Below are 7,978 nucleotides of genomic sequence, written 5' to 3'. Positions count from 1 at the left end.
ACACTTTATTATGTTTTCTCCACTGAAAGGGCTCCCTAGAGGACACTTTATGTTTTCTCCACTGAAAGGGCTCCCTAGAGGACACTTTATTACATTTTTTTCCATTGGAAGGGCTCCCTTAAGGACACTTTATTACGTTTTCATTACTAAAATGGAACTGTAGAGGACACTTCAACACATTTTCTCCATTTAAGGGCGCCATCGGGCATTTTATCATGTTTTCTCCATTTAAGGGCACCCTAGAGGGCACTTCGTCATGTTTTCTCCACTGGAAGGGCATTTGGTTTCATAGTGGCTGACATTACACTACCAGGATTTATTTTTTACATTATTGACATTCAGTGAAAGTCTATGAGATTAAATGCATGAGCGAGAGAGAGAGAGAGAGAGAGAGAGAGAGAGAGAGAGAGAGAGAGAGAGAGCGTAAAAAGAGTGATCAAGCACTATATTCTGAAAAGATGGCTTAGTGGAGTATTTTCGAGGGACTGAAGCTGAGTAAAATATGATAAGTAGCTCTATTTCCACACATTCCTTGCTGAGTACTACTGTCGCAGTTCCTGTGGCTCTGTTGGAATCTAGCTCAGCAACTTGTCAGGCCAGCAGAAATTTCCCCTCACATGAATGTGATTAAAGCATCAAGGTTTGTGGAGATGCCAGGAGCCCACTAAAATTCCCTGCCACTGTAATTCTATGGTGAGTCTCTGTGTTTTAGAGCGGTCTGTCCTGTCTTTCTCTCCTTCAGCGTGCTACTTGTGCTTAGACAGTAAATAATGCTGAGAGAAGGGGGACAAAACAAGAAAAAACTGACAGCATTTTTTACATTTACACCCATGATGCAGCCACTTCGTGTTTTGGCTCGCCACACATTCATACACCAACCAGTCCAGATGACTTGAAGAGAATTGAATATTATGTGAGAGAACAAGGACAGTGCTCAAAGGCTAGTGCAGATGTTTTCTGTGGTCTGGAAAGAGCAGACTGACTGGGAGGCAGTGGAGCCATCAGCTCACACTGTCTGGCTTTCAATGTCGGTGATGTCATGATAGCTGCAAACCATAAAAACATTCAGTCAGTTGTTTGTTTCTTTTGGGTGGATTTTTCAACCTGTCAAACTAGACACGTGATCATAAAGAAAGAAATGCATTCAGAATACATGATGGGTTGTCTGATATGATTTTTTTAAAAGCAAATTATGACCAAAGATTTGGCATTGCACCATTTTAAATGACATCCTGTGACAGGGCTGTTTACAAGAAGCTCACTAACAGGATATTGCCCCCACCTAATGAGGCTTTTAAAGCAATGACAGCAACAATGCTGGAACAAAGCAGGAGACTATACCCCATCTTCATATTAAAAATGGATGCAAGGTAGACTGGCTAGTAAAATGAATCTCCCCCATAGGACAACAACTCTTATGTAGCCACCGGCTTAAGTGCATGTTCATCCAGGCATGAGGGAACGATGGCAGATAGGACCGAGTTTGGTGAATTCACCCTCAGTAGTCTTCATGGATTTGGCACAAAAGGCCTCACGGCTAGTGAGACCTTTGAAGAAGTGGGTAAGTGGGCCACTGTTCCACAGACAAGTCAATCGGAGTTAATTCAAATGGTAAATGATAATACATAAGGTCTGACAAGTTCTAAGCTGGTTCTGCATTAGTGCACCTTTCTTCAAGGGGATATATTACTTTCATTTTCAGGTTCCTGCTTTCAGTTAAAACATGTTTACATGCTTTAATGTTAAATATATATATATATATATATTATTTTGTTTGACTATACCCGTTTTCATCCTCTGTCTAAAAAACATTGCACTGACATACCTTCTGATGAGTCTTCATGTGACATGGGAAGGTAGCCAAGTCTCAATGGCTTGTTGAATCCCATGTTTTCTGATAGGCAGCCCCCCAAAAATGACTCAGTGGCCTTATTTCAGTTAGTGGGTTGGCAGGCACCAAAGATAGCCAAATACTGAAAAATCTATTTTATCAAAATCCAATTTACCCTTTAGATAAAAGATTAAAATTAAATTAAAAAAGACAAAATAATTACTGTCTTAACAACCATAATCATGTTTAATCTCACAGCTCACCTATACATACAGTAAGTCTATGTTTGAAAAACCATAATTCCAAAAAAGTTGGAACGATAATAAAAGCACAATGCAATGGTTTGCATCCTTTAGCGCTGTACATTAAATTCAATACAGTATAAATACAAGATATCTGATACTCAAACTGCAAAACTTTTGTTTTCTGTAATGTTTTTTTTTTTTTAAATCAGGGTTTTAATATCTCAGCCAGTTTACCAGTTAAATAATATCTGAGGTTTAAAAAAAGAAAAGAAAATTCAGCCGAGGACCCCACTTAGTCTGGAGATATATTTGCTGTTAGCTACGTGATTCTGTGCACATGGTGGCTGCCTCTCACGTCCTGCGTCCGTTTGGATTATTAGTTGTGCACCTCACCTAAAATTAATGCTACGAGTCCGCAAGGTGCAATATACACATGAACAGTAGGGACAGTGTAGGAACAGTTATTACAATTTTTTATCTGGTCTTCTCTGGTGCGCCCTCTAGTGAAAACCTCCAGTAACACACATTGCCCAAAGGCAAGTATGCAATTACTAAAACACATGGTTAAACACGAAGTATATCCTGTAGCCGATTTTTAAAACTTAATTATGTAAAAATATATAAACAAAAGAGAAATGAATTTAAAAGATATAAGTCATATGTGTTTAAATATTATTAAAGTTATAGAATTGTTCATTATAGATTTGAAATTTAAAATATAACCGAGATTCCCCAAAAAGTTGAGACTGTGTAAAATTAAAACAAAATGCATCGAAATCAGAATTGTCTAGTCCATACATTTGAACATAAAATATATAGTCTTTGTACAGTTAATTAATCAATCAAATAAACAAAATTAAATATACATATAAATATAAATGAAATATGCCAAAAGGATAAGCAAATGATCACATTCTGTTTTATTTATGTGTTAGACAATATCCCAACTTCTTTGGAATCTGGGTTGTATAATTCCTTAAACTATGAAGCATGTTGTAAAATAAATACATATTGATTAATTCATGATAAGTTAACTGAATGAATGTGAAAGTTTTCAGGGACCCCCTGGGGATCCCCCACTTTAAGAATCACTGAGTTACAGGATACAACTCCATGTCTTCACACCTGCCTTTGGTGGCTCTCCTTGGCTCATTTTCACTTTAACTGTTTTTCTTCTGGCCCCTGAGTAACACCAGTTAATTAGTGTATATTTTTAGAAACTGAGAAACAGCGACTATAAACTTTTCCATTCATTATTCACAGCAGCAAGGTGCAGTAAAACAGCAGTGTGCCGCAGCAGCAGCGAAGCTTTGGCAACATGCACAGGATGATCAGGAGAGTAAAATAACAATGGCTTACATTCAGGATTCTTTTTTTTTTTTTTTTTGGACGCTTGGATGAGCCAGGTGCAGCCAAATGAGAGCAGAACAGTCAAAGCTGCAGGAAACACGCCTCTGCTGCTTTTACTCTATGATGCTCATATTTTCTCTCACTAAAGCTGCAGTAAAAAGATGAAAAAGCTAACAAGTGAGTTGTCAGTCTCACATATTTAACCCTCTGTGGTACAGTGCTGCCCTCAGGCAACATACCCATTTTTGGCCTGTCAAATTTCTACAATGCATGTTTTTGAGTGATGCGATACTTTTAAAAACAGGGAAGAGTAGGGAGTAGGGAATAGGGAACCACTAGCAATGCTTTAATTTGTCACATGATCTCCAGGAGGCCATATAAAAACTATTTTGCAGACTTTTCCAAAGGAAACAACTTTGCCATTTTGCAAAAAAAAAACAGATGGCCGTTTTCCATCTGAAAAAAATATATATTCCTACTGATAGGTGAGAAAACATTCAATTTTGATAGTTTCATACACTAAGACTGTTCAAGACATTCATTTCAATGGGTCGTTGGTTCAATGGTACAATGTTGCCCACAGGGAAAATTCAGACAAGAAACCGGTTAAAAAAGTTCCTTTTATGATGTTTTTAAATTTAAAATGTTATGTATTGTACCCTGTTGAAGCTACTAAATCTTTTACACATTTATTAAATAAATGATGTTAAATTTAATTTTAAAAACGTTCTTTTTCACTTGTGCACCGTTATGGTACAATGTTGCCTACGGGCAACAAACCCAAAAAACTTTCTTCAGATTATGTTCATTTAGTCTATTTTAAGACAAAAAAAAAACTTCAAACATTTTTTCCTACTAGAGGGTTAATAGGAGTATGAACCATCAATTGAGTGTTGCTAAGCAGCTGAACAGAGCAGCCTGGGCAGCTGCATCCGCCCTGGGATGGTTTGGCTGCTGACCAGCTGCTGCTGAAATAAGGTTAAAGAGCCTCCAAGGATGTACTGTGATATGTTTCAATTTGGTATCCTTTACAACTAAGCAGGCTTTCTAACACACAATGACACAGGGTTTTTCATGTCATACACTATGACTCATAATTTTAAAAATGAGTTTGAAACCATCCACCCTTTTCTGAGTTGTGTCAGAAGGGTTTTAGCTGAAGCTCTGTGCTGAAAATGCATCTACAGCGGATGTTCTGCAGAGGAAGCTGCTTCTATTTGCAGACAACAAATATGTCAGCAAGGATTATGTGTTCAGTGACTGAGAAAAGAGCAATTCAATGAGTGCAGAGGGGAAAAAAAGGCAAACTAAGTTTTATAAAGCAGTTATTCAGTGAGTGCACACTGTAACCTCTGAGACTGACCTCTGTGTGGGTGCAGAGAGGACGACAGATAGCTTTTATGACAGACATCCTTTGGCAGGACTGGTGTACGACACTAAACCTGGCTCAACCCTTGTTTCTCTGCTGGCTTGGCGAGGACAGTCTAAAGTGAAAAGACAGACTGTTACCCTGGACTGACCCTGCTCTGTGTCCTGCTGTCCAGCCCGTCAGACTACTGAAGAAAGGTTTTATGGTTCCCAGGTCTGGCAAGAGTATGTTGGTTGTTCCAAAGTGCAGGACTAACTTCCTGTGGTGAGGCAGCTTTTAGGTGTTCCACTCTGAACTGCTGGAACAGTCTGTCTGAGGATCTGAGAGCAGCTGGAAGGCCTGAAATTTCTAAATTTAAAACCTTGATTGTTTCCCTTTTTCTGTAAGTCGCTTTGGATAAAAGCTAAATGACTACATGTAAATGTAAGTAATAATAGTTTATAGAGACTATTTACATGATTTAATTCACTTACTTTATTGTATTCATGCTGTAAAATCTTTTACTTTTTAATTGTTATTTTATTATTATTATTATTTTGACTTTATTTATCTTTTTTGTTTTTAATCTAGCGTTTGTTATTTTTTTCATACACATATTTTATATTTTTTTAATTTTTGTATTGTAATTTTTTTTTTTACTTTTTTATATAGCTTTCAAATGTTTTTTTGTAATTCATTATATCTTTTTAATATTTATTTTCTATGCAAATGCAATTAGAGACCAGTGCACTTGCATGAACTGGTCTAATTGTTACTTTTTTTTAAATTATTTTTCTTGTTCTCTGTTATATTCAATTTGTCATCTGTGAAGCACTTTAAACTGCACTCACCTGAATGAAAGGAGCTGTAGAACTAAAGGTGTTTGATCATTGATTGCTTGAGCTGTTTTTATGAATGAGCTTCTGAAAAACCTTTAAATCATCACAGAAAATAATGAAATTTACATGACGAAATCCTTCAGATCTGCATCAGAAAAATACATATTGGCACTGACTACAGTTTGCTATTTCTGTCCTTTGAATGAAACATGTGCAGTGCAAATCAGACGGAAGCATAACCAACACCAGCCGCAGCTCAAACCTATTTCCCTCTTCCTGACCTGAACAAAGCAGAACCCCATTAGCAGAAACAACTGATGACAGCCGTGAATAGACGCTGACAGGAGTCAGAAAAAAGGTGCAACACAAACTATAAAATGGTGCATAATGTACAATTAAATCCTGTTAACAAAGACAGCACAGAAAAACAAAAGACTGAAAGTTCATTCTTGACGTTGGAGAAAGTTGATGACAAAAACAAAGCCATGTCGCTGAGGATTTTAAATCAATAAAAAGCTTCAGAACAGGAGATTGTTTTGTCAACTGCTGTTTCCAAGGTCAGTTAATATCCTTCAATACCAACCTTTAAGACAATATGAAATGTAAGTCTGTAAAGTGCTCTGAAAAATTAAAATGTTAACATATACAACTCCATTTCCTGAAGAAAATTGTGCGATATGATTTAAATGGGCTTATGTTGAGACTGATTTCTTAGAGAAGTAAATATATTTTACTTATGGTTCAAAATACTCACCTTCGCCACAAAACTCTTACCAAGCATACCTGTAATAATGATGTGAAAAGAAGACAATTTATCCTTTCAGGTCAAAGGCCATGTGTTTCTATTTTTTATTTTTTTTTACAGCATTACTCCTTTTTTCTGTTTCTTTAATAATCTAGACGAAAGCAGGAGGAGGGGTTAAATTCTCGCTGGAAGACAGACGAGTTAAAGATAAAAAAAAATCCTCTGTGAAATAAAGACAAAAAATGTACATTTCATTACATGATAAAATAAACCGCTTGAAAAAATAATCGTTTTAAAGGAACATACAAGCGGGAAAAAAGGGGAAAGTGCATTTAAGGCAACTGCTAGTTAGCTGAGTTTGCACAAAAATAGTCTCAGTTGTTCCCCTGGTAAAGTGAATAGAGTGGGTCATAGTTACTGTCCGCTATGTAATGAGATGCTTGGATACCCTAGACCTGTGAATGGAGCCAGAGGGGTGCTATGATGGCAGATACACTAGCTCAGGTACATAGGAAACAAGCACAGTACACTAGTAAATATTGCAGGGACTGGACAGGAGAGAAGTGGAGCAGGTGTAGTGTTGCATTCACTTTCTCCTGTTTCACTTTTGGGGATGTGGCAAGTTGCGTTTTGTAAAAGAGGGTTGTTAGTATCAAAGACGTTTCTGTTAGTAAAAAAAACAGGATAAGACAGAGAACCTGCAGTGATCGGGATTTTTTTTTCCTGTCATGAAAAATGTATTTATCAAGGAAACATTCATGGTATAATTGATTAGATTGTCAGCCCCAAAATGCAACCTCATGTGTCGTTTGTACAGCAGCTTATTACAACCCACATTTACGTTTGTAGATAGTGGCGCCCTCTGGTGGTTGTGGAAGTTATGAAGGGTGCCAAGGGGGAAGTGACATCACGGGGTTTAAAGCTTGGGTCACACTGCCTGCATTTTGGAGCGCTTCTCAAAAAAATACACAGTGAAATTATATTTTGACAGTCATAATGACATCATATGAGCAACTTTACCCTTACATTGCTGTTGCAATGTCTACATGTGTAGAATATGTACCAGGTAATAAAAAGTATTTTTAACTCAACACCTTCTGTTACCATTTCAAAATAAAAGCCGCGTAATATTTATGTAGACATAATCCCTTAATTTGATAACACAGGGCTTTTATTCTGAAAGAGAAGTTTTATTCTGCAGAGAATTGCACAGCTCCATAAATTAGTAGCTTTTAACTATGGAAATACAGCAGTAGAAATTAAATTATACATTCTATTATTCATGCAAATTATTCAAGGCAAACTCAGTGTACATGGCCTGCAGCACCACAGCAGCACAGCAGCAGAAACGCTGACTCTGTGGACACCGCTGCGTACTAGCGGCAGTAGTTCAGGGAGGTAGCTGTCATGCGCTGCTCACGCAGGCAGTGTGGCCCGAGCTTAAAAGGAAATGGAAGAGCAAGAAAACAGAGTATAAAGAACCACAAGGTCCACGTAGGGACCAAGGAGACTAGCAATTGTAAACAATTATAAGTAATATTTGATGAACCACAATTTCTATGCATCTTTCTTTACGTTGCCCACAGAACTTCTTCACTTCCAGTAGTTACATCAGTTACT

Source organism: Centropristis striata, chromosome 15 (genome assembly GCF_030273125.1).
Source record: "Centropristis striata isolate RG_2023a ecotype Rhode Island chromosome 15, C.striata_1.0, whole genome shotgun sequence".
NCBI classification, from domain to species: Eukaryota; Metazoa; Chordata; class Actinopteri; order Perciformes; family Serranidae; genus Centropristis; species Centropristis striata.
This window is presented reverse-complemented; position numbering follows the sequence as displayed.